The 23,125-nt window shown below is 46.1% G+C and overlaps 1 long non-coding RNA gene across 1 annotated transcript in view; it reads right to left on the reverse strand.

Moving 5' to 3' along the window:
• Window positions 1-7,652: 7,652 nt before the first annotated feature.
• The window catches only part of LOC143978126 (uncharacterized), a 41,665-nt gene continuing 26,192 nt past the window's right edge, over window positions 7,653-23,125 (reverse strand). Inside the window, exons 2-4 of the long non-coding RNA XR_013273902.1 lie at window positions 11,805-11,870; window positions 11,464-11,554; window positions 7,653-10,166 (exon numbers count right to left, since the gene is read on the reverse strand). This is a non-coding gene — a long non-coding RNA (uncharacterized LOC143978126). The remainder of the gene's footprint in view (window positions 10,167-11,463; window positions 11,555-11,804; window positions 11,871-23,125) is intronic.

Raw genomic sequence — 23,125 nt, forward strand, 5'->3', positions numbered from 1 at the left:
TTGCAATGCACAAATGTCTTGGTTAGAATGAGAACATAAAACACTTATTTACCTGGAAAACATATTGAAAAACAATCATCAGACAGATGACACTAATATGTGGCACTGCTGACAGATGGCACTAATACGTGGCACTGATGACAGATGGCACTAATACGTGACACTGATGACACGTGACACTGATAACAGATGGCACATGGCACTGGGGACAGGTGGCACTAGGGACAGGTGGCACTGGGGACAGATGGCACTGGGGACAAGTGGCACTGGGGACAGGTGGCACTGTGACACTGATGACAGATGGCACTTATATGTGGCAGTGGCACTGATGACAGATGGCACTTATACGTGGCAGTGGGGACAGGTGGCACTGGGGACAGGTGGCACTAGGGACAGGTGGCACTAGGGACAGGTGGCACTGGTAGCACTTTATTTTTATTTTTTACTCACAACAAGCTGCATGTCTCTCTCCCTCCTCACAGGCTGTCTCTGTATGAGGGGGAGAGCCGGTAATGAGAGATGATCTCATGGACACACAGATCAGTGCTAAATGGCCACTGTAATTGGCCATTTAGCATGATCTGTGATTGGCTGTGTCCAAGGGATGGCACTGGGGACAGGTGGCACTGATGACATGTGACACTGATGACAGATGGCACTTATACATGGCAGTGGCACTGATGACAGATGGCACTTATACATGGCAGTGGCACTGATGACAGATGGCACTTATACGTGGCACTGGGGACAAGTGGCACTGGGGACAGTTGGCACTGATGACACGTGACACTGATAAAAGATGGCACTTATACGTGGCAGTGACACTGACAGGTGGCACTTATACATGGCACTGGGGACAGGTGGCACTGGGGACTGGTGGCACTGATGACACGTGACACTGATGACAGGTGGCACTTATATGTGGCACTGGGGACAGGTGGCACTGGGGACAGGTGGCACTGGGGACAGATGGCACTGGGGACAGGTGGCACTGGGGACAGATGGCACAGGGGACAGGGTGCACTGGGGACAGATTATCATGGCACTAGTGACAGCACTTTATTTTCCACTGTTTTCTTTTTACTCACGAGCTGCACGTCGCTCTCCCTCCTCACAGGCTGTCTCTGTGAGGGGGAGAGCCGGCGATAAGAGATGATCTCATGAGATCATCTCTCATTGGACACTCAGATCAGTGCTAAATGGCAGCTGTGATTGGCCATTTAGCATGATCTGTGATTGGCTGTGTCCAAGGGACACTGCCAACACAGAATTTCCCCGATGCGTGCCCGTGGCACGCATTGGGGAAGTAAACAAGAGGAGGACGTCCAGGGACCCCCTCCCAGCAATTGTCGTCCACGCTGTAGCCTGCTATAGCGAGGACGCCTAGTGTAAAGAATTAACAGGCAGGGCTCGCGGGGTCCCCTATTGGACGAGCCCCGTCAAGCCCTATGGAAAATCCGGCCCGGTATGCCATGTACACACATTCAACAGCAAAGGTCCGACGGAGCGAATCCGTCGGACAATTCGACCGTGTGTTTAGAACATGTTTCAAATCTTTCTGACGGACTTGAGTACCATCAAATAATCAGTTCTTCTGTATGCTAGGCCGATGGACAAAAAACGACGCTAGGGAAGCTATTGGCTACTGGCTATGAACTTCCTTATTCTGGTCTGGTCATACATCACCACGGTCAAATCTGTTGGACTTTGGTGTAATTGTGTGTAGACAAGTCGGTTTTGGCAGAACTCCATCGGAACTCCGTCGAAAAGTGCTTCGGAGTTCAGTCTGACGAAAAGTCTGGCCTCTGGCTGACCCTCCCCCCCTTTTTTTCTTCTTTTCTTCCTTTTCCTCTTTCTTTTTCTCCTTTTCCTTACTCCTCTCTTTAATATTTACTGATTATCAGATATTCTTAGAGATACAAGATGACATGGTAATACATATAATTCCATGTTGTCGATACTTACGGAAAGGGGCACAAGAGGAACCCCCCTTTTTTTTCTCCCTTTCTCCTCCCTTCCCCTCCCCTATCCACCTTATTTGGTTCCTAGGCTATACCTTTTCCCTGTGCTATAAACATTCCCAGTAGTACAGATCTAAGTGGCTCATTGGGATTTTATGTAACTAGTCCCTAATGAAATAGAAACATATTTCATGACCTGGCCACTAAGGAATAATATCCTTCTATGTTGGTTAATCTTGTCAACCTCACCAATATTTCCACCAAATATATTTTCTCAGTTTAAAGTTTTGAGGTGTTGTATTTCAGCATATCCTGATAGAAGGACATTCAGATGCTTATGCTTAATTTCACATTTATAAGTTTTAATGTTTATTGAATGTACTTTATATGACATTGTCTTGTTACTCGAATAAAATGAAATAAAAATAATGAAAGTTAAAAATAATAAATATATATAGAAATAATGTATTCACTATTATAGCCAATGTACCAGCTCTAGGGATGAGCTTCGTGTTCGAGTCGAACATACGTTCGACTCGAACATCGGCTGTTTGTCCGTTCGGCGAAGTCCGAACATTTTGGTCCGTTCGCGCCAAATTCGTGTGGCGCTTACGGCCCACAATGCACTGCGATGGTGCAGTGCATTGCTGGCTCATGATTGGCCAAGCATGCACTGTGACCCCGCATGCTTGGCCAATCGCAGCGCCAGCAGCGAGGAGAGCCATGATTGGCCACAGGCAGGATGCCTGTGGCCAATCATAGCTCAGGCTGTGTAGTGCACGCCCCACACTATATAAGGCCGCCAGCGCGGCGGCCTTGTGTAGTGTGTTGGCGTCTGAAGCAGTGGGTGTTCTGTGTACCTTCAACACAGTACACACCGATCGTTTTCGGCCGATTTTCGATCTTGCTGTTGTGTAGTGGTTGTTGTCTGTGTGCCCTGACCGCAGTATACACCGCTATATTCACCTCCCCTATATAGCTAGTGATCTATCTTTTATAATAGAGCTTGCAGTCAGTAGTGTTAGGAGCTAGTGCGTGCTGTCTGCGTGCTCTGTACCCAGTACATACCGCTATATCCACCTACATAGCTGTTCTCTATTTGAGCCCACTTGCCATCTGCAGGAGTTATTGGAAGTTGTGTGTGCCTCCAGCACAGCACAGTATACATCTGTATATACCCCTTTATCTCTGGTGTTCTATAATAAAGGCATCTGCAGGAGTTAGTGGGTGTTCTGTGTACCTTCAACACAGTACACACCGATCGTTTTCGGACGATTTTCGATCTTGCTGTTGTGTAGTGGTTGTTGTCTGCGTGCCCTGACCACAGTATATACCGCTATATTCACCTCACCTATATAGCTAGTGATCTATCTTTTATAATAGAGCTTGCAGTCAGTAGTGTTAGGAGCTAGTGCGTGCTGTCTGCGTGCTCTGTACCCAGTACACACCGCTATATCCACCTACATAGCTCTTCTCTATTTGAGACCACTTGCCATCTGCAGGAGTTATTGGAAGTTGTGTGTGCCTCCAGCACAGCACAGTATACATCTGTATATACCCCTTTATCTCTGGTGTTCTATAATAAAGGCATCTGCAGGAGTTAGTGGGTGTTGTGTGCCTCTAGCACAATATACACTACCCAACTGCTTTTTTACCCAACTCCCTTCAGGCCATTACCATGTCTGGAAGGCCAGCAAGGAGAGGCAGACAGGCGCGAGCCGATAAAAGAGGGCAAGCAGGCTCTGTGTCTAAAAACAACAGTGCTGGTCGTGGACGCGGTGTATTGTCATCAGCACGTGGCCATGGGACACGCTTGTCCTTCTTTTCGGCAGCTGGACATGTTGAGCCGCAACATGCCAACGACTTGGTAAAGTGGATGACCAAGCCCTCTTCATCCTCCTCATCCTCTCTCACCCAGTCTCAGGGTACTAGCAAAGCAGCTGCCAACGCATCGTCTTCCCTCCTCTCAAAGTCATCATCAGTGACTCCTTCCCTAGACCCACCACGTCCTCCTGAGGAGTCTCCTGAACTCTTTGAGCACAGTGTTGGGTACATGCTCCAGGAGGATGCCCAGTGTTTTGTGGGCTCTGATGATGACACTCAGCTAGAGGAAGGCAGTAGCGTGAGCGCAGAGAGAGGGGATGCTCAAGAAGGACAGCAATCTGGCAGTCATGTTCCACAAGCTGCAGCATACTGCCAGGTTTGCTACAGCGATGAAGAGGGAGGGGATGATGAGCGCACTGACTCCATGTGGGGGCCTGGAAGGAGAGAGGAGGAGGAGGAGGAGGAGGCACATGTCCAACGAGGCAGGATGCCCTCCGGGGGCCAGCTTAGGGGCAGCACACCGACTGAATCACACCACAGAGCTCCGCCTGTGCAGGGCGCTGCCTCTGCGCGTTATTCTAAAAGTTCTTTGGTGTGGGCCTTTTTTGAGACGAGTGCATCAGATTGCACCGCTGCTATTTGCAACATATGTCTCAAGCGTATCTCGCGTGGCCAAAACATCAGCCACTTGGGCACCACATGCTTGACCAGACATATGTTGACCTGCCATGCAGCTCGTTGGCAAGCGTACCTCAAAGACCCACACCAAAGAACAAAGCGGACCTCTCCTTGCTCCTCATCAGCTGGCATCTCCAACCCCACTAGACCTTCAGTCCTCTCTGAAACCTGCTCTGAGAGGAATGAAGGTGTAGAATTAGGTGTGTCACAGCCAAGTGCTTCCGGGAACTCTGCTAGCAGTACACCCACGTCCGATTATAGCAGCCAAATGTCCCTGCCCCAGCTGCTGGACCGGCGAAAGAAGTTCACTCCCAGCCATCCACATGCCCAGCGGTTGAATGCTAGCTTGGCTAAATTGCTAGCACTTCAACTGCTGCCTTTTCAGTTGGTAGACTCGACCCCCTTCCGTGAGTTTGTACAATGTGCGGTTCCTCAGTGGCAGGTCCCCAAACACCACTTTTTCTCACGGAAGGCGATTCCGGCTCTCTACCGGCATGTGGAAGGCAATGTCCTTGCCTCGCTGGACAGGGCGGTCAGTGGTAAGGTGCATATTACCGCTGACTCATGGTCCAGCAGGCATGGACAGGGACGTTACCTGTCTTTCACGGCCCATTGGGTCACTATTCTGGCAGCTGGGAAGGATGCAGGACAAGGTGCAGTAGTGTTGGAGGTTGTTCCGCCACCACGCCTCCAAAATGCTACTATTGGTTGTGACACACCTCTCTCCTCCACCCCCTCCTCTTCTTCTTCCTCCATGGCCTCTTCCAGTGCTCTGTCCTCAGAACCAGCGGTGCTTCGTAGGCGTTCCAGGGGCTACGCAAGTACGCAGGCAAAAAGATGCCATGCCGTGCTTGCGCTGGTTTGTTTGGGGGACAGGAGCCACCCTGGGGCGGATGTTTTGTCAGCTCTGCAGGGGCAGGCCGAGAGGTGGTTGACGCCAGCTTAAGCCAGGAATGGTGGTTTGTGACAATGGCACCAACCTCCTCTCCGCCCTCCGATAGGGACAACTGACCCATGTGCCCTGTGTAGCTCACGTCCTTAACCTGGTGGTGCAGTGGTTCTTGGGCAGGTACCCCGGCTTACAGGATGTCCTGAAGCAGGCCAGGAAAGTCTGTGTGCATTTCCGCCCATCAGTTAATGCCTGTGCTCGGCTGGCTGAGCTCCAAAAGGAGTTGAACCTGCCCAAGAACCGCCTTATATGTGACATGCCCACCAGATGGAACTCAACGTTGGCCATGCTGCAGCGGCTGCACACGCAGCAGAGGGCCATCAATGAGTACCTGTGCGACTACGGCACCAGGACAGGGTCAGGGGAGCTCGGTTTTTTCTCACCACGCCAGTGGGGCATGATCAGGGATGCATGCACTGTCCTGTCACCGTTTGAGGAGGCCACAAGGATGGTGAGCAGTGACAGTGCATGCATCAGTGACACTGTACCTCTTGTCCACCTCTTGGAGCATACGCTGCGTGGAATAATGGACAGGGCACTTGAGGCAGAACAGAGGCAGGAAGAGGAGGACTTCCTTGCCTCTCAAGGCCCCCTTTATCCAGACAGTGTTCCTGCTGTGCCACCCATCACACAGGAAGAGGATGAGGAGGAGGAAGAGGAGGAGGAGGATGATTGTGTCAGGATGGAGGTGGAGGCTGGCACTCAGCATCAGCATCAGCAGCAGCAGCAGCAGCAGCAGCAGCAGCAGCAGCAGCAGTCTTGTAGGGATGATTTACAGTCCCAAGAAACACGTGGACTTGTACGTGGCTGGGAGGAGGTAGCTGCGGATCATGTTGTCCTTAGTGACCCAGAGGACTCCTGACCGAATGCCTCAGCTAACCTACGCTGCATGGCCTCCCTGATCCTGCAAAGCCTGCGGAAGGATCCTCGTATTCTTCGGATCAAGGAGAGGGACCATTACTGGCTGGCCACTCTCCTTGATCCACGGTAAAAGGGTAAGGTTGCCGACCTTATCTTGCCATCGCAGAGGGAGCAGAGGATGAGACATCTCCGGGAGGCCTTGCAGAAAGGTCTGTGCAACGCGTTCCCAGAGACTGGGAGGTTACAAACTCCTGGTCCTGGACAACGTGTTGCTGAGGCATCGGTCAGAAGGAGCGGTGGAGAAGGTGGCCGTCTGACTGATGCTTTCAGACAATTTTTTAGTCCGCAGCCCCAAGGTATGATCGGTTCCAGCACCCATCGCCAGCGTCTGATTTACATGGTGCAGGAATACCTAGGGGCAAGGTCAGACTTGGACACCTTTCCCACCGAAAATCCTCTGGCTTACTGGGTCTTGAGGATGGATCACTGGCCAGAGCTTGCACAGTATGCAATTGAGCTACTGGCCTGTCCTGCATCCAGCGTTCTTTCGGAACGCACCTTCAGTGCTGCTGGTGGCTTTGTTACCGATCACAGGGTGCGCCTGTCCACCGAATCAGTTGATCGTCTGACCTTCATCAAGATGAATCAGTCTTGGATCACCCACAGCTACCAAGCACCTGAAGCTGATGTAACAGAATAATTTTTTTTGAAATATCACATCCCTTCAAGACTGCCTATGCTGATGCTGAGTGACTGTCCTGTTATGTTGATTGTCTATCCTCTTCCTCCTCCGCTGATATGTTGGAAGAACATTTCTGGTTCTGGTTGATGCCATCAGCCCAATTTTTCTGCCCCTGTTTAACAGGGGAGTTTAAGTAAAATTTTTGATGCAATGCTTTGCAGCAGGGCTAATTCCTGCAATCAAACAAGAGTATATGGGAGAGGTTGCAGTGTGATGGCACCAGCACCAGTGCCTAAGGCCCAATTTTTCTGCCCCTGTTTAACAGGGGCGTTTAATTACAATTTTTGATGCAATGCTTTGCAGCAGGGCTAATTCCTGCAATAAAACTAGAGTATATGGCAGAGGTTGCAGTGTGGTGGCACCAGCACCAGTGCCTAATGCCCAATTTTTCTGCCCCTGTTTAACAGGGGCGTTTAAGTACAATTTTTGATGCAATGCTTTGCAGCAGGGCTAATTCCTGCAATCAAACAAGAGTATATGGGAGAGGTTGCAGTGTGGTGGCACCAGCACCAGTGCCTAAGGCCCAATTTTTCTGCCCCTGTTTAACAGGGGCGTTTAATTACAATTTTTGATGCAATGCTTTGCAGCAGGGCTAATTCCTGCAATAAAACTAGAGTATATGGCAGAGGTTGCAGTGTGGTGGCACCAGCACCAGTGCCTAATGCCCAATTTTTCTGCCCCTGTTTAACAGGGGCGTTTAAGTACAATTTTTGATGCAATGCTTTGCAGCAGGGCTAATTCCTGCAATAAAACTAGAGTATATGGGAGAGGTTGCAGTGTGGTGGCACCAGCAGCAGTGCCTAAGGCCACATTTTTCTGCCCCTGTTTAACAGGGACATGTAATTACAATTCTTGATATAATATTTCACAGGAGGGCCCCTTCCTGTGCCCACCCAGAGTAACGGTGAGGACTTATAGTGTTGTGGCACCAGCACCACAACCACCAAAGGTCAATTTTTCTACCACTGTTCAACAATGGCATGTAATTACAATTCTTGCTATAATCGTTCACAGCAGGGCGCTCCAGCACCCACCAAGAGTCACTTTGAGGGCTTACAATGTTGTGGCAAAACCAACACCTTGTTCCGCCATTTCTGCAGAGCATATAGGGCAGGCCCCTACTTTCAAACATCCAATTTACAAACATCTCCTACTTGCAAACGGAAGGAGACAACAGCAGGTGAGATGAAAAAAGATGGACGACAAAACAAATTATACAGGGGGTGATAACCCTTCCCTATGTTTTCCAAAAAGCTTAAAAATAGTTTTTTTGACTGGAGCTACACTTTAAAAATTTACCAGTTGAAAATTACAAACAGATTCAACTTAACACAACAAACCTACACAGTCCCTGTCTTGTTTGCACCGCCTGTATACTGCTGTTCTGAGTATATAGGGCCTGGGGGCCACACGCATTTCCTTTTTTTAATATGGGTACAGGGTTCCCCTTAATATGCGTACAAGACCCAAATAGGCTGGTAATGGGCAGGGAGGGCTACCCATGCCATTTTTCTCAATGATTTTCAACCATATTGCAGGAACCAGACTTAACATTAAAACCGCAAGCAGTTTTAAATGGTGTTATTTCCGTTTAATGTCATTTTGTGCAGGGACTGTTCTAAACATGGGAAACACGTGGCACTTCACAGGCATACTACAGACACCCCCCAGGCACCATATTTAAAGGAATATTTCACTTTTTTTTCACTTTAATCGTCATTAAAATCAGTGCTCCCGCCAAAACGGCCATTTTTAAAAACATTTTAGGCATTGACCCATGTCCCCTGGGGCAGGAGCCAGGTCCCCAAACCCTTTTTAGGACAGTATCTTGCATATTAGCCGTTAAAATTAGCACTTTTAATTTCGAACGTTCGAGTCCCATAGAATTCAATGGGGTTCTAAAGTTCGTTCGAATTTGGGGTCCGTTCGAAAGTTCTGGTGCAAACCGAACCGGGGGGTGTTCGGCTCATCCCTAACCAGCTCCCTCTATAGAGGAAGTTCACAGTAGGGGAGCTGGTACATTGGCTTAAATTGGTCTCTTTTCTTTGGGAACTTGAGTGTGGTTGCAGATGGTTGACTACCTCAACACTGCTGGGGCTGCTGTTCTTGAGACTGGCTGATGTCATCATTCTTGTCTGATGCAGAGAAGCCTAGATCTTGAACATCTGCTTTGACAGAAACTAGTAGGATGTTTGCTTCCTCTGTGGGGTTATCTGCAAAAGAACAGACTAAATAAATTAAAGTTGGCCCACGTCACCCCCTTCTTGAATACTCACCAAGCCCATGACAAATCCTGATCAATGCCATTTTCCTCTTTATGTTGCCCTTGGTGTCTTGTCTTATCTTGTATCTTTTTCACATTATCTTCACTTCAGGATGCTACTTCCATTGCATTTACAGCTCTGGTAATGATTTTCCATTGTTTTTTCTTCCAAGCTTGATCACTATTAAGCATATGGGGACCCAACAACTTGTAAAACAGAGGAGCCAAATGCTCAACGAATGCCTCATTCTCTGCATATGTGAATTTCAGATTTAGTTGGCGATCATCTTAACGCTTCCACTGTTAGGGGTACTGGCTATTTGCTTGACACTGCTGTCACTGGAACTTTCATGATGTGTGCTTTTCTTTGCTCTTGAGATAGAGGTCTTCGTGCAAGCATCACTGCTGTCAGTTGAGGGATCCTCCACACAGGGAATGTAAAGCCATGTACACACAATCAGATTTTCCGCAGACAAAACCGAAGACTTTTGTCCGAAGACATGTGCCTGCATTTTATCTTGCAAACAAATGGTACACAATTGTCGGCCAACAAACACAAAAGTTTGGTGAGTGTTGATTCACGCTTCTCATTTCGTGCTTTTTAGTTTGCACTTTTAATTTCACGCTTTTCAGTTCGTTTCTGAACAACCGCTCGTCAACCAGCCATGTTGTGGAATCAGAGGAGATTACGTGTTTTTTTATTATTGGCCTTGCCAGGAACAGGAGGAAGAGGATATCTTGGAAAAAAAATGGTCGCTTTATTAATAGTGACCAATTATGTTATATGCCTTTCCTGCGGGAGCTCCAGGAGAATAATCCAGATGATTTTTGGAATTATCTCCTGATGACGGATCCCTGCTTTCACCAACTCTTGACATTGTTGACCCCCTATAATAAGAAGCAGGACACATGCATGAGGCTTTTATTTTATTTTTTGATTGAATAATGATTTGATTTGGTATATTTTCTATATTTTTGGATGGATGGAATGCACTTTTTGGTTAAGTTCTATTGGCAGATAGCCTGTCTAATTTTATTTGTTAAAAAATACAATGTAAAATTAACAAGGGACACCAACATAGTTATATCTTTGATCTTAAAAACTACAGGATAATGGTGTTGTGGTAACTTGCACCAAAAAAATAACAATCATAATAATATTATTCTTGATATCACTAGAAAATTTGTTTGCAATAACTCCATCAGTATAACCAGCAAAACAGGTTCATTATTATCCCATTAAAGAAGAAGAGAATGTGCGCTGCATTTCCAGATTTAATAATTTGCCATGTCACAAATGTTAATTCTGCATTACAAATGCTAGTTTACAAGACTGCTTCTGCATGTTTGTACTTTGGACTTTTGTTCGATGGACTTGTGTACACACCCTCTGAAAATTTGTCCGCATAAAATTTTTAAAGCCTGCCATCCAACATTTGTGTGTGGAAAATCCAACAACAATTGCCCAATGGAGCATACAAATAGTCAGATTTTCCACCAACAGCCTGCCATCACGCAATTCACATCGGAAAATCCGATCGCGTGTATGCGGCCTTAGTTTAGTCTGCACCCCCATCATCCACTTCTGTACTGTTATCTATGTAGTTGATTTCGTCAGAGTTAAATGTAATTTTCTTCTCTCTTCTCCTTTTCTTCATCACTTGCCAAGATGGTGGTAACTTATGAAAGACAGATCTGCTGTGACATTTACAGGACATTAAAAACATGGCTTATTTGTTTGATTTTAGCATTCTAGTGCCGTGTAAACACGACCGGACTTTTCGACAGCAAAGGTCCGACAGAACGAATCCGCCGCACAATTTGATCGTGTGCGTGCTTCATCGAACCTTTGCTGTCTAAAAATCGGACGGACTTTAGATTTAGAACATGTTTCAAATCTTTGAGTCCAGTCTACAAATCAGTTTGTTTGTATGCTAGTCCAAAGGACAAAAACCGACGCTAGGGCAGCTATTGGCTATTAGCTATGAACTTCCTTGTTCTAGTCCGGTCATACGTCATCACATTCAAATCCGTCAGACTTTGTGGTGTGATAGTGTGTGTGGCCAAGTCCGTTTGTTCGGAAAGTCCGTCGGAACTCCATTGAAAAGTCAGTCGGGAAGACTGTTGGACCTAGTCTGCCAGAAAGTCCAGTCGTATGTACATGGCATAAGAGGTTTAAACTAACCTTCCTTTTGTTTCTCCAGATGAGCGGGACTTGCTGTGTGACTTGTGAATTCCATGATGCTTGCATCTAAGACAACGTTTTTTTTGGGGCACTATGAAAAACACAAAGATGCTTTTCAGTTGCTGAAAAGACAACATTTGACATGTAAAAATATCACCTATAGTTTATCATAAACTTTGCTCCTTTTTCACGAAGCCCATCCTTCCTGCATTTTTTTATGGATAAAGCATCCTTCAACTAGAAGAGAATCACAAAGTTAGGCACAGGTAGATGGGGAAATGTGAAGTATGTTGGGTTAGCCAGGAGTAAATACTTTCACAAGAATGTAGTCTGGCCCTTACCTTTGGAATTCTCCATCTGGATGTATTTTTACCCTTGGTCTTTTCTGTGGTGAATATTTGTGGTGTCTACAAAAAAAAAAAAAAAAGAGGATGCCTATTTCAAGCAGAAATTGCTTCAAACAACACTAGGTGCATATTTGCAACAAACTAGGCACATAGTAGGCACATAGTACAGAGCATTTGAAGACTTGAATTATAGGATTGCACGGAAGCTGTTATGACTTACCTCCATAACATGCTTTCTTATTCCCCTGACTTTCTCCTGGATTAATTGGGCACAATAAAAGCATGTTAGCCCCAAATTATGGGCCTATTCACGTGGAGGTAGGAATAATAAATACATACTTACATTTGGACCATGGACGCTTTAGGCTCCATTCACACCTGGGCGATTTGTATCACGAGCGGAATCGCCACGATTCTGCCCCTGATTCAGAATCAAGTCAAAACATGGGATGTGTTTGCAATGCCATTATTTCTCAATGGCACCCCAAATGCGGTGCGGTTTTGCCACAAAATTGTCTTGCAACAATCTCGGCAAAATCGCACCATGTTTGGGGTGCCATTGAGAAATAACATGTTTGCTGCGTTCCTGAATCGCAGGCAGAATCACGGCGATTAAAATCGTCCAGGTGTGAATGGATTGTTAGAAAATAGATTTTTGGATGAAGGACTGTATAGGCATAACATAGATATATATCAAAAATATATTTATTACAAAAAATAAAATCAAGACAATTAAATAAAATGTCATAAATGATTCACAAAATGAGGAGGAAGAGGAAGTAAACTCTCCCACTCTGATGCTTCTTTTCATTTAGTCCATTATAATAAGTAATTATCAAACTATAGCCACTGTAATCCAGCCCAAATCGTATATTACTTACTGTTTAAAGAAACTTGTTTCCAGGGGTTAGGCAGCGCCATCTTAAGTATTGTTTTCTGAGTTCACAGTGAAGTATATTTCCACCCTTACATTGAGCACTTCCTGTACTGTTAACCAAGCCTCCTTCTCAATCCAACATTTCTATGGCAACTCTGATTCCCTGTTCATAGCTGACTTGTTTTATTTCATAGTATTTACTTGTGCCGATTTAGTAGTGTTTGGCTTTGTGAGTCTTATCATTTTCAGCTGATAAGACTGCAGTAATGCTTTCCGATGGCCAGGTTTACACTGCATGTGATGTCACATGGTCACATGGGGTGTAGGAGGAATCACTCTGAGTGATTATGAAGTCTCCTGGGATTTCAGGGGTGTGCCGTAGGAAGTCCTGATAATAGATAGACAAATACACAGAGTGTGCGTAAATCATGCGAGATCTGGACATGTTCAGTGATGTCATTCTAAAGAACAAAAAGGATTATAACAATACTGAGCAAGTAAGGAGATGTCTACAACCAGTGTTCATTATGGTTTTTTATGCTGATTTACATGGGACAAAGTTGTGGGGGAGAGTTTACAACCTCTTTAATAATACAGTAAAAAGAACATAAAAAACTCACAAGCAAACATATATATATATATATATATATATATATATATATACCGTATATATATATATATATATATATATATATATAGTGGCAGTGGGACCCTGTGCTACCTGGAAGATTGCCGGTTTACACCAGATTTTGAAGAGAAAGGCATGCTGATTGCACAGCTGTGTGCTGGGGTATTTAGTTTTGACTTGACTATGGCTCAGGGCCTCACCCAACAGACAGGAGGTCTGTGCATGGGAGTCTGGTAGACTCCCATGCCTCTGCAGGTATCAGAGGCTACATGGGGCAGTTAGAGTGTGTGTGTTTGCAGGAGAGCTTGACTCTAAGGGACTCTTTTGATCTAAGGAGCAGACCTAAGGCTTAAGCTGGAGGCCAGAAGCAGCCATGTGGCAAGAGAGTAATTCAGGAGGCTGAAATATTCTGATTGTGCAAGATACAGTAATGGTGGAACCCGCTGCGTGGGCTACTAATGTCTTTTGTGAACTTTTCCATTCTTTTAAATAAAAGTGGGATACCGGGCCCTTAAAAATACAGTTTTGGACTGGCCCACTCATTGAAAATGCACCTACCGCTTGAGTCTGATCACCTTAATCTTACAATATATATGTGACAACACTGAAGAAATTACACTTTGCTACATTGTAAAGTAGTGAGTGTACAGCTTGTATAACAGTGTCAATTTGCTGGTTCCTCAAAATAACTCAACACACAAAAGTGAGTACACCCCTAAGTGAAAATGTTCAAATTGGGCCTAAAGTGTCAATATTTTGTGTAACCACCATTACTTTTCAGCACTGCTTTAACCCTCTTGGTCATGCAGTTATCCAGAGCTTCACAGGTTGCCACTGGAATCCTCTTTCACTCCTTCATGACGACATCATGGAGCTGGTGGATGTTAGAGACCTTGCGCTCCTGCACCTTCTGTTTGAGGATGCCCAACAGATGCTCAATAGAGTTTCGGTCTGGAGACATGCTTGACCAGTCCATCACCTTTACCATCAGCTTCTTTACCAAAACAGTGGTCATCTTGGAGGTGTGTTTGGGTCGTTATCATATTGGAATACTGCCCTGTGGCCCAGTCTCCAAAGGGAGGGGATCATGCTCTGCTTCTGTATGTCACAGTACATGTTGGCATTCATGATTCCCTCAATGAACTGTAGCTCCCCAGTGCCGGCAGCACTCATGCAGCCCCAGACCATGACACTCCCACCACCATGCTTGAATGCAGTAAAAACACACTTGTCTTTGTACTCTTCAGTAGACATGTGCAGACTGAAATATTTTGTTTCGGAATTTCGTTTTCGTCCGAAAAATAAATGTATTTAGTTACTCCCGAAATTCGTTTTTATTTGTTTTGTTTTTTGTAAAAAAATTGCATTTGTCTGAAAATCCAAATGAATTACAGGTCGAATCTGTCATTGAAGGCTCATGGTGTCTGTCCGAATGTTTAAAGAAGATTCGACGGAGCAGCGAAACTCACTTATGATGCTGCAATCATACATTCCCGGTTGAATATTTCGATTACAAGCTATAGTAGGATTCTAATGTTGTACGTCTTCTATGGGTTTTTTTAAGGCTATTTGCATTGCACACAGGTCATTAGCATTAAGAAAAAAAAATGAAGAAAAAAAAAATGCATGGGGGTCCCCCAAAATTCCATACCAGGCCCTTCGGGTCTGGTATGGATATTAAGGGGAACCCCGTGCCAAAAAAAAATGGCGTGGGGGTCCCCCTCTAAATCCACACCAGGCCCTTCAGGTCTGGCATGGATTTTGAGGGAAACCCCACACCAAAAAAAAAAAATGGCGTGGGGGTCCCCCTCAAAATCCATACCAGACCCTTATCAGAGCACGCAACCTGGCAGACCGCAGGAAAAGAGGGGGGATGAGAGAACGCCCCCCCCTCCTTAACCGTACTAGGCCACATGCCCTAAACATTGGGAGGGTGCTTTGAGGTAGCCCCCTCAAAGCACCTTGTCCCCACAACCCTGGCCTCCCCTTCTGTGTGAAATGGTAAGGGGGTACAAAAGCACCCCTACCATTTCACCAAAAAAGTGTCAAAAAAGTGTTAAAAATTACAGGTGACGGTCTTTGGCAATTCCTTTATTAAAGTCTTTTTTCATCTTCTTTCTTCTGGTCTTCTTCTTTTCTTCATCCTTCGGTTTCTTCCTCCATCTTCTTCTTCCTCCGATCCTCTTCTTCCTCCGATCCGCTTCTTCTTGGTCTGGTGTTCTCGTCCGGCATCTTCTTCCACGGCGTCTCTTCTTGGTTCTCGGGCCGCTCTGCGCAATGGGAGGCTCCCGCTGTGTGATGCTTCTCTTCTTCTGACAGTTCTTTTATAGTGGGGGCGGAGCCACATGGTGACCCCGCCCCCTCTGACGCGTGGAGCCATGCGTCAGAGGGGGCGGAGTCACCGTGCAATTCGGACGGAAATGCATTCGGACAAAAATGAATGCACATGTCTACTCCTCAGCTGGTCGCCGCAACACACGCTGACACCATCTGAACCAAATAAGTTTATCTTGGTCTCATCAGACCACAGAACATGGTTCCAGTGATCCATGTATTTGGTCTACTTGTCTTCAGAAAACTGTTTCTGGGCTTTCTTGTGCATCATATTTCTGGGATGACAGCCATGCAGACCAATTTGATGCAGTGTGCAGCGTATGATCTGAGCACTGACAGGCTGACTCCCCCACCCCTTCAACCTCTGCAGCAATGCTGGCAGCACTAATACACCTATTTCTCAAAGACAACCTCTGCATATGATGCTGAGCATGTGCAGTCAACATCTTTGGACGACCATAGCGAGGCCTGTTCTGAGTGGAACCTGACCTGTTAAACCGCTATATGTTCTAGGCCACTGTGCTGTAGCTCAGTTTCAGGGTCTTGGCAATCTTCTTATAGCCTAGGCCATCTTTATGTAGAGCAACAGTTCTTTTTTTCAGATCCCCAGAGAGTTCTTTGCCATGAGGTGCCATGTTGAACTTCTAGTGACCAGTATGAGAGAGTGAGAGCGATAACACCAATTTTAACACACCAATTTTATCATACACGAACGGGTCACATGACACTGGGGAGGGAAAATGGCTAAACGGTCCCGATTTGGACATTTTCATTTAGGGGTGTACTCACTTTTGCTGCCAGTGGTTTAGACATTAATGGCTGTGTGTTGGGTTATTTTGAGGGGACAGCAAATTTACACATTGTAGCAAAGTGTCATTTCTTCAGTATTGTCACAAGAAAAGATATAATAAAATATTTGCAAAAAGTTGAGGGGTGTACTCACTTTTGTGGGGACACTGAGATGTGAGGAGGACTCTGCTGATGGGAACACTAAGATGTGAGGAGGACTCTGCTGATGGGGACACATATGTGAGGAGGACTCTGCTGATAGGGACACAGATGTAAGGAGGGACTCAGCTGACGGGGACACAGATGGGGACACAGATGTAAGGAGGGGTTCTGCTGATGGGGACACTGATGTAAGGAGGACTCCGCTGATGGGGACACAGATGTGAGGAGGGGTTCCATTGATGGGGATGCTGATGTAAGGAGGACTTCACTGATGGGGACACAGATGTGAGGAGGGGCTACGCTGATGGGGACACAGCTGTGAGGAGGGACTCCACTGCTGGGGGCACCTGATGTAAGGAGGGGCTCCACTGATGGGGACACAGATGTAAGGAGGGGCTCCGCTGATGGGGACACAGATGTAAGGAGGGGCTCCGCTGTTGGGGACACCGGTATGAGGAGGGACTCTGCTGTCGGGGGCACCTGATATAAGGAGGGGCTCTGCTGATGGAGACACAGATGTAAGGAGGACTCCCTTGATGGGGACATAGATGTAAGGAGGGGCTCTGCTGATGGGGACACAGATGTAAGGAAGGGTTCTGCTTATGGGGACACTGATGTAAGGAGGACTCCGCTGATGGGGACATAGATGTGAGAAGGGCTGCGCTGATGGGGACACAGATGTGAGGAAGGACTCTGCTGCTGGGGGCACCTGATGTGAGGAGGGACCCTGCTAGGGTCACCTGATGTAAGGAGGGACTCTGCTGGGGCCACCTGATGTAAGGACAGGCTCCAATGGGGCACCTGATGGCATCTGGTGGCAGGCGACATGGCAGGTGACACACACAGGACTCCCATTGATTCTGCATTATGGTGAGTTGAATGATTTCATTTTATATTACAATTTAATAATAGAAATAATGCGCTTCAATCATCCTGACACCATAACAACCATGGTGTTGGGATGATTGAAGCGCTAACACCATTAGATGAAAGTGAGGGCTCTGCAGGTGGTCCTGCTGAGGAAGCTGCCCCAAGTATATTGGGGGTCCTCCTCAAGCAATTCCACCCAAAGAAATACCCAAATTTCTTAAAAAATCAACCAATTTTCCTTCCCTTAAAATGAATCCCAACATATGGACTTTTCTACAAGTGACTATTGATGTAAAGAAATTAGACTTTAAGTCTGGAAGACAGAGGAATATTACCTTTGAACAACATCAGGCCATTGTTCAACTACAAAACAATAAGGGAATTACTATTAAAATGGCAGACAAAGGGGGGAATGTTGTATTGATGGACACTAAGGATTACCAACAGATGTGCCTAGATATCCTATCTAATGAGGATTGGTACTGTCCGATCTCTATGGAGACTATATTAACCCTCAATGGTGATTATGAAATAATCATCACTGAGGCTTACAACAGGGGGATAGTAGATAGGGATATTTTTGAGGCACTGAGAACTACCCACCCTAAAATACTGTAATTTTATGCTCTAGTAAAAACGCTCAAAAATATTAACAAACCCCCCGGACGCCCGATTATATCAGGCATAGGAGCTAAAAGTGAGAAGGGAAGTCGTCTGGTGGATGCATTTTTACGACTGTATGTAATGAAGCTCCCCTCCTATCTCCAGGACACCTTGGCATTATTAAAGCGGAGGTCCACCCTAAAATGGACCTCCGCTCATCGGAATCCCCCCCCCCTCCGGCGCCACAATTGGCACCTTTCAGGGGGGAGGGGGGTGCAGTTACCTGGATAATCCAGGTAACTGCACCCACTTCCCGGGATAGCTGTCTGCGGAAAGGGGCGTAGATTACGCCCCTTTCCGCAACTGCCCGCCCCTTTGCGCAAGTGCCCCGCTGCCTGCTGGGAAACACACAGTTTCCAGAGGCAGCGGGGACCGTCCGGATTGCGCCGCGATAATTCAGCAAAGAGCATCCTGGTTTCTATAGATGTTTAGGCACTTTACTGCAGCATATCTCACTCTCTTGGGATCTCTGTGGTAGAGAGTTTCTTCAATGAAAGTGAGGAGGTTGCTAGACCCTATAATGCATTTATCATGCAATTATTGAGACATATTTTGACCAAGAATGTGTTTTCTTTTGATGGCTCCCACTACCTCCAGGTGCAGGGGGTGGCAATGGGGACCATCATACGCCAACCTGTACCTGGGGGGGGGGGGGGAGGGTGGCAGCGGTCTCTCTTCTCTTTCGAAATCTACGATTTACGATCTTTACCGTTTCTGGATCTAATGATTCGAAAACAAGAGGATGGAACCATAAACACATCATTATTTCGAAAAGCTACTGCTGGAAATACCCTCAGTCATTGATTAGAAGCATCCCATACTCACAGTATCTGCGCCTCAGATGTAATTGTTTTACTGAGGACGATTTCAGGTGGAAGGCTAACCTACTGAGAAATCGCCTCAGCGAACGTGGTTATAGTAGAACTATTTTGAAAAAGGCCTTCAAAAAATTAAGTTACTGTTTGAGAAAGAGAACCACCAAAAAGAACAGGGGGATATTAAGAGAGTAATAACCACTTATTCAAGTAACCATGAAAGTATACTGATTTTTGGACAGTGTGTACCCAGAACTTCACAGCAGACAAAGGGCAGGGGGCACAACAGGTCTGGACAGAGAGCAGGAGCTTACCAACTTTCCATGTTAATAGGCAGGTAATTGGTTGTCAGCACCACCTCTCATCCTAGCAGCCAGTCACCACAGTTTGTTTTCTGTAAAATAGCATGTCAGACTTAACCGCTGAACTTTCAGTAAAGCAATGTCGCTCCCTAGACACCCATGGAACTGCCCGCAAACTAGGATTGATTTACTAAGGCCCCTTAACACGGACTGTCCATGGAAAACTGACAGGTGGACCCAATTGGACCCTGCATTGTCCTCTATGTAGTGGTGGATGTCGGCTGACACCCGTCACCATCTGATCCGATCCTGTCCTCCAAAAACAAATGGATGGTGGTCCTATTTTTCATCTGTCTAGTAGATTGGATGGCATCAGATGGAAATGGACAGGCGGTCCGTTTCCATCCATTTGCCCCATAGAGCAGAGCGGGACTGTGTCTGTGTCAGCTCTGCATAGAGGAGCGGACACGGACCTGTCATCCACCTGCTCAGCAGACACCAGCAGAGTGATTCCCCGCTGAGTAAGTGGATTCTGCATTGTAGACGCACCCGTGTGAAAGGGGCCTTAAGCTGTAAAGTGCAAAATCTGGTGAAGTTGTGCATGGTAGCCAATCAGCTTCCCCCATTGTGTGTAGGAAAGCACTCTTGGGACATGTAGCTCTGGGATTGAGCCTATGTCAACGGGAACTGAAGCCAGCCATGTATGGACCCAAATATGGCCAACATAGACAATCACAGTCTGCTTAAACCAATAACACACAAAGAATTAAATGTTATTGTTTTTATTGAACACACCATGTAAACATTCACAGCGCAGGTGGAAAAAGTATGTGAACCCCTAGACTAATGAGATCTCCAAGAGCTAATTGGAGTGAAGTGTCAGCCAACTGGAGTCCAATCAATGAGATGAGATTGGAGGTGTTGGTTACAGCTGCCCTGCCCTATAAAAAAAAAACACACACCAGTTCTGGGTTTCGCTTTTCACAAGAAGCATTGCCTGATGTGAATGATGCCTCGCACAAAAGAGCTCTCAGAAGACCTATGATTAAGAATTTGTGACTTGCATAAAGCTGGAAAGGGTTATAAAAGTATCTCCATAAGCCTTGCTGTTCATCAGTCCACGGTAAGACAAATTGTCTATAAATGGAGAAAGTTCAGCACTGCTGCTACTCAACCTAGGAGTGGGCATCCTGTAAAGATGACTGCAAGAGCACAGTGCAGACTGCTCAATGAGGTGAAGAAGAATCCTATAGTGTCAGCTAAAGACTTACAAAAGTCTTTGGCATATGCTAACATCCCTATTAGCGAATCTACGATACGTAAAGCACTAAACAAGAATGGATTTCATGGGAGGATACCACAGAGGAAGCCACTGCTGTCCAAAAAAACATTACTGCATGTTTACAGTTTGCACAAGAGCACCTTGATGTTCCACAGCAGTACTGGCAAAATATTCTGTGGACAGATGAAACCAAAGTTGAATTTTTTGGAAGAAACACACAACAGTATGGTGCGGCAGACAAATCATTAATTGAGCGTGTGAACCAGCGCACTCATATGCGCAACAGCAATAATAATACGCCATTGATAATAGCGCACGCCGTATCATTAAGAGTCCATTCACACAGGGGCAACACGACTTCCAGTGCGACTTTGTGAGGCAACTTGGACACGACTTGAGTATGAATCACAGCGCAACTTGAATTGACTTCAACACGACTTGGGGTGACTTACAACGCGACTTTAAGTCGCCCCCAGGCCAGGCGACTTTAATTTAAAAATAAAAAAACGGCATGCGTTCCCCTGTAAGAGCATAACATGCCCTTAGGTCTGGTATGTATATTAAGGGGAACCCCGCTCCAAAATTTAAAAAAAAATCCATACCAGGCCCTTCAGGTTTCTTGTCATTTTTAACATTTTTGACACTTTTTTTGTGAAATGGTAGAGGTACCCTAAGGCCGCGTACACACGCGCGGACTGTTCGCCCAACCTTGTTCGTCAAACAGTTTGACAAACAGTCCGCTCAAAATTAGCATGAGCGGACTTGACCACACACGATGAACGAACAGTCCGTTGAAACCGTGCGCGATGATGTGAACGGCACGTACGACGGGACTAGAAAAACGACGTCCTATACACTGCAATGCAACCTTCGGCGTGTAAATCCTTTCTGAGCATGCGCGGAACTTAGTTTGACGAACAAGCCTACACACGAGCGGACTGTCCGCTCAAACTAAGTTTCAGCGGACAGTTTTACGGGATTTCCGAAAAACTTTGTTCGTCAGACTGTCCGCTGAAACTGTCCGCTGAAGCCCACACACGAGCGGACTGTCCGCTGAAACACTGTTCAGCGGACAAAGTTGGGCGAACAGTCCGCCCGTGTGTACGCGGCCTTACCATCTCGGGCAAGGGTTGTGGGGATGAGGCCCTTGGGGACATGGTGCTTTGGGGGGCTTTATTGTGACTTAGATGAAGACCAGATCACATTTTATGACCTATTTGTGCACAAATCCATATCATTCCAAAAGAATTCACATACTTTTTTTTGCAACTGTATATTAGCTTGAGGAAGAGGGATACCTCAAGGCAGGGACAATATGTGGAATGCATAGGGCATGGTATCCATGAGGCAAATTGAGGTGGCTGCTTCAGGCATCACTTACTGAGGCACAGTGGTGGGCACTCACTCTGTCCTTAGTGCAGCTTAGCAATGCTGAGCCTAATAAAGTCACAAGTGTCTTTTCAGTGACACAGAGCATGATAACAGTGCAGGATCCGCTTCACTGAACACAGTGTTGCCAGTCACTGCACTTGTTTGTATAACAGGTGCAGTGGCAGTTGTCCATCTTCAGGGCTGCTGTCAGAAATCAAAGGGCCCTGTACAGCCTTCCTGACAAGCCCCCGGCAATTAGAAAAATGTAATTTAAAATCATTTTTTCCAATTTCAAGTTTTTTTTTTTTTTACATTTTATAAATTATTTCTAGTTTATTTGTACATTATTTTTTTTTTACAATTCTGTTGTGGGGGGGTTGAATGAAATATCAGGGGTCTAAACAGATAGAACAGAACTGATTCTTCAACTTCTTTCTCTGTATGTTCAGTTACACTGAAGATGAATGAACAGGAGATAGGTTCCTGTTCAGTCATAAACTGAATTGTTGTAAACATAGTTTACTATGCTTAGTTATGAATGGACACAGGAGCGATCTGTACTGATCACTCATTGTGTCCAATTCAGAAAAAGAAGGGGCTGATAAATGACATATTTACCAGTCTCTTTCCCCCCTCTCCATCCGCCTGTGCATCCATGGGAGAAGGAACCTGGCGGCAATGTGGGGGGAGGTGATCACACAGGGGGGAATCAGATGTGGTCAGCTTAGGGAGTATGGCTCAGGGAGTTATTAGTACGGTAGAACAGGAGGACAATTACAAAACAATGTACTGTGTGTGTCTCTGTGTGTGTCGCTGAAAGCTGAGAGGGGAGAAACAAGCTTTCTCTGCTGTTAGGAGAGACACAGACACTCCACCGAGCTGCACAGATCCCCTTCCTGTTGGAGTCTCCCTGTGTGCCCTGGTCCCCTACAGGAGGCCTGATGGTACCCCTTATCAGTGTAAGAAACTGCTAGAATCCCTGCCAATTTCCCATTGCTATCCAGGGCTCTGCTAGAGAGATGTGCCCTCATGTCCTGTCCTGCAAAAATTTGACCAAACAGGAAGTTATAGTAACTCTCCAACATCAACACAGACAGAAATCAAACTCTGTTGACCTTGATGTAGAAGGGAACACTGTGGATTCTAAATTAAAAGAGAACTATGAGGACTCTGATGTAAAAGGGAACACTGCTGACTCTGGTGTAAAGGGACACTCTGATGT

This window comes from Lithobates pipiens, unplaced genomic scaffold (assembly GCF_037356315.1).
Source record: "Lithobates pipiens isolate NorthernLeopardFrog02 unplaced genomic scaffold, aLitPip1_a1.2 Scaffold_1, whole genome shotgun sequence".
In the NCBI taxonomy this organism is placed as follows: Eukaryota; Metazoa; Chordata; class Amphibia; order Anura; family Ranidae; genus Lithobates; species Lithobates pipiens.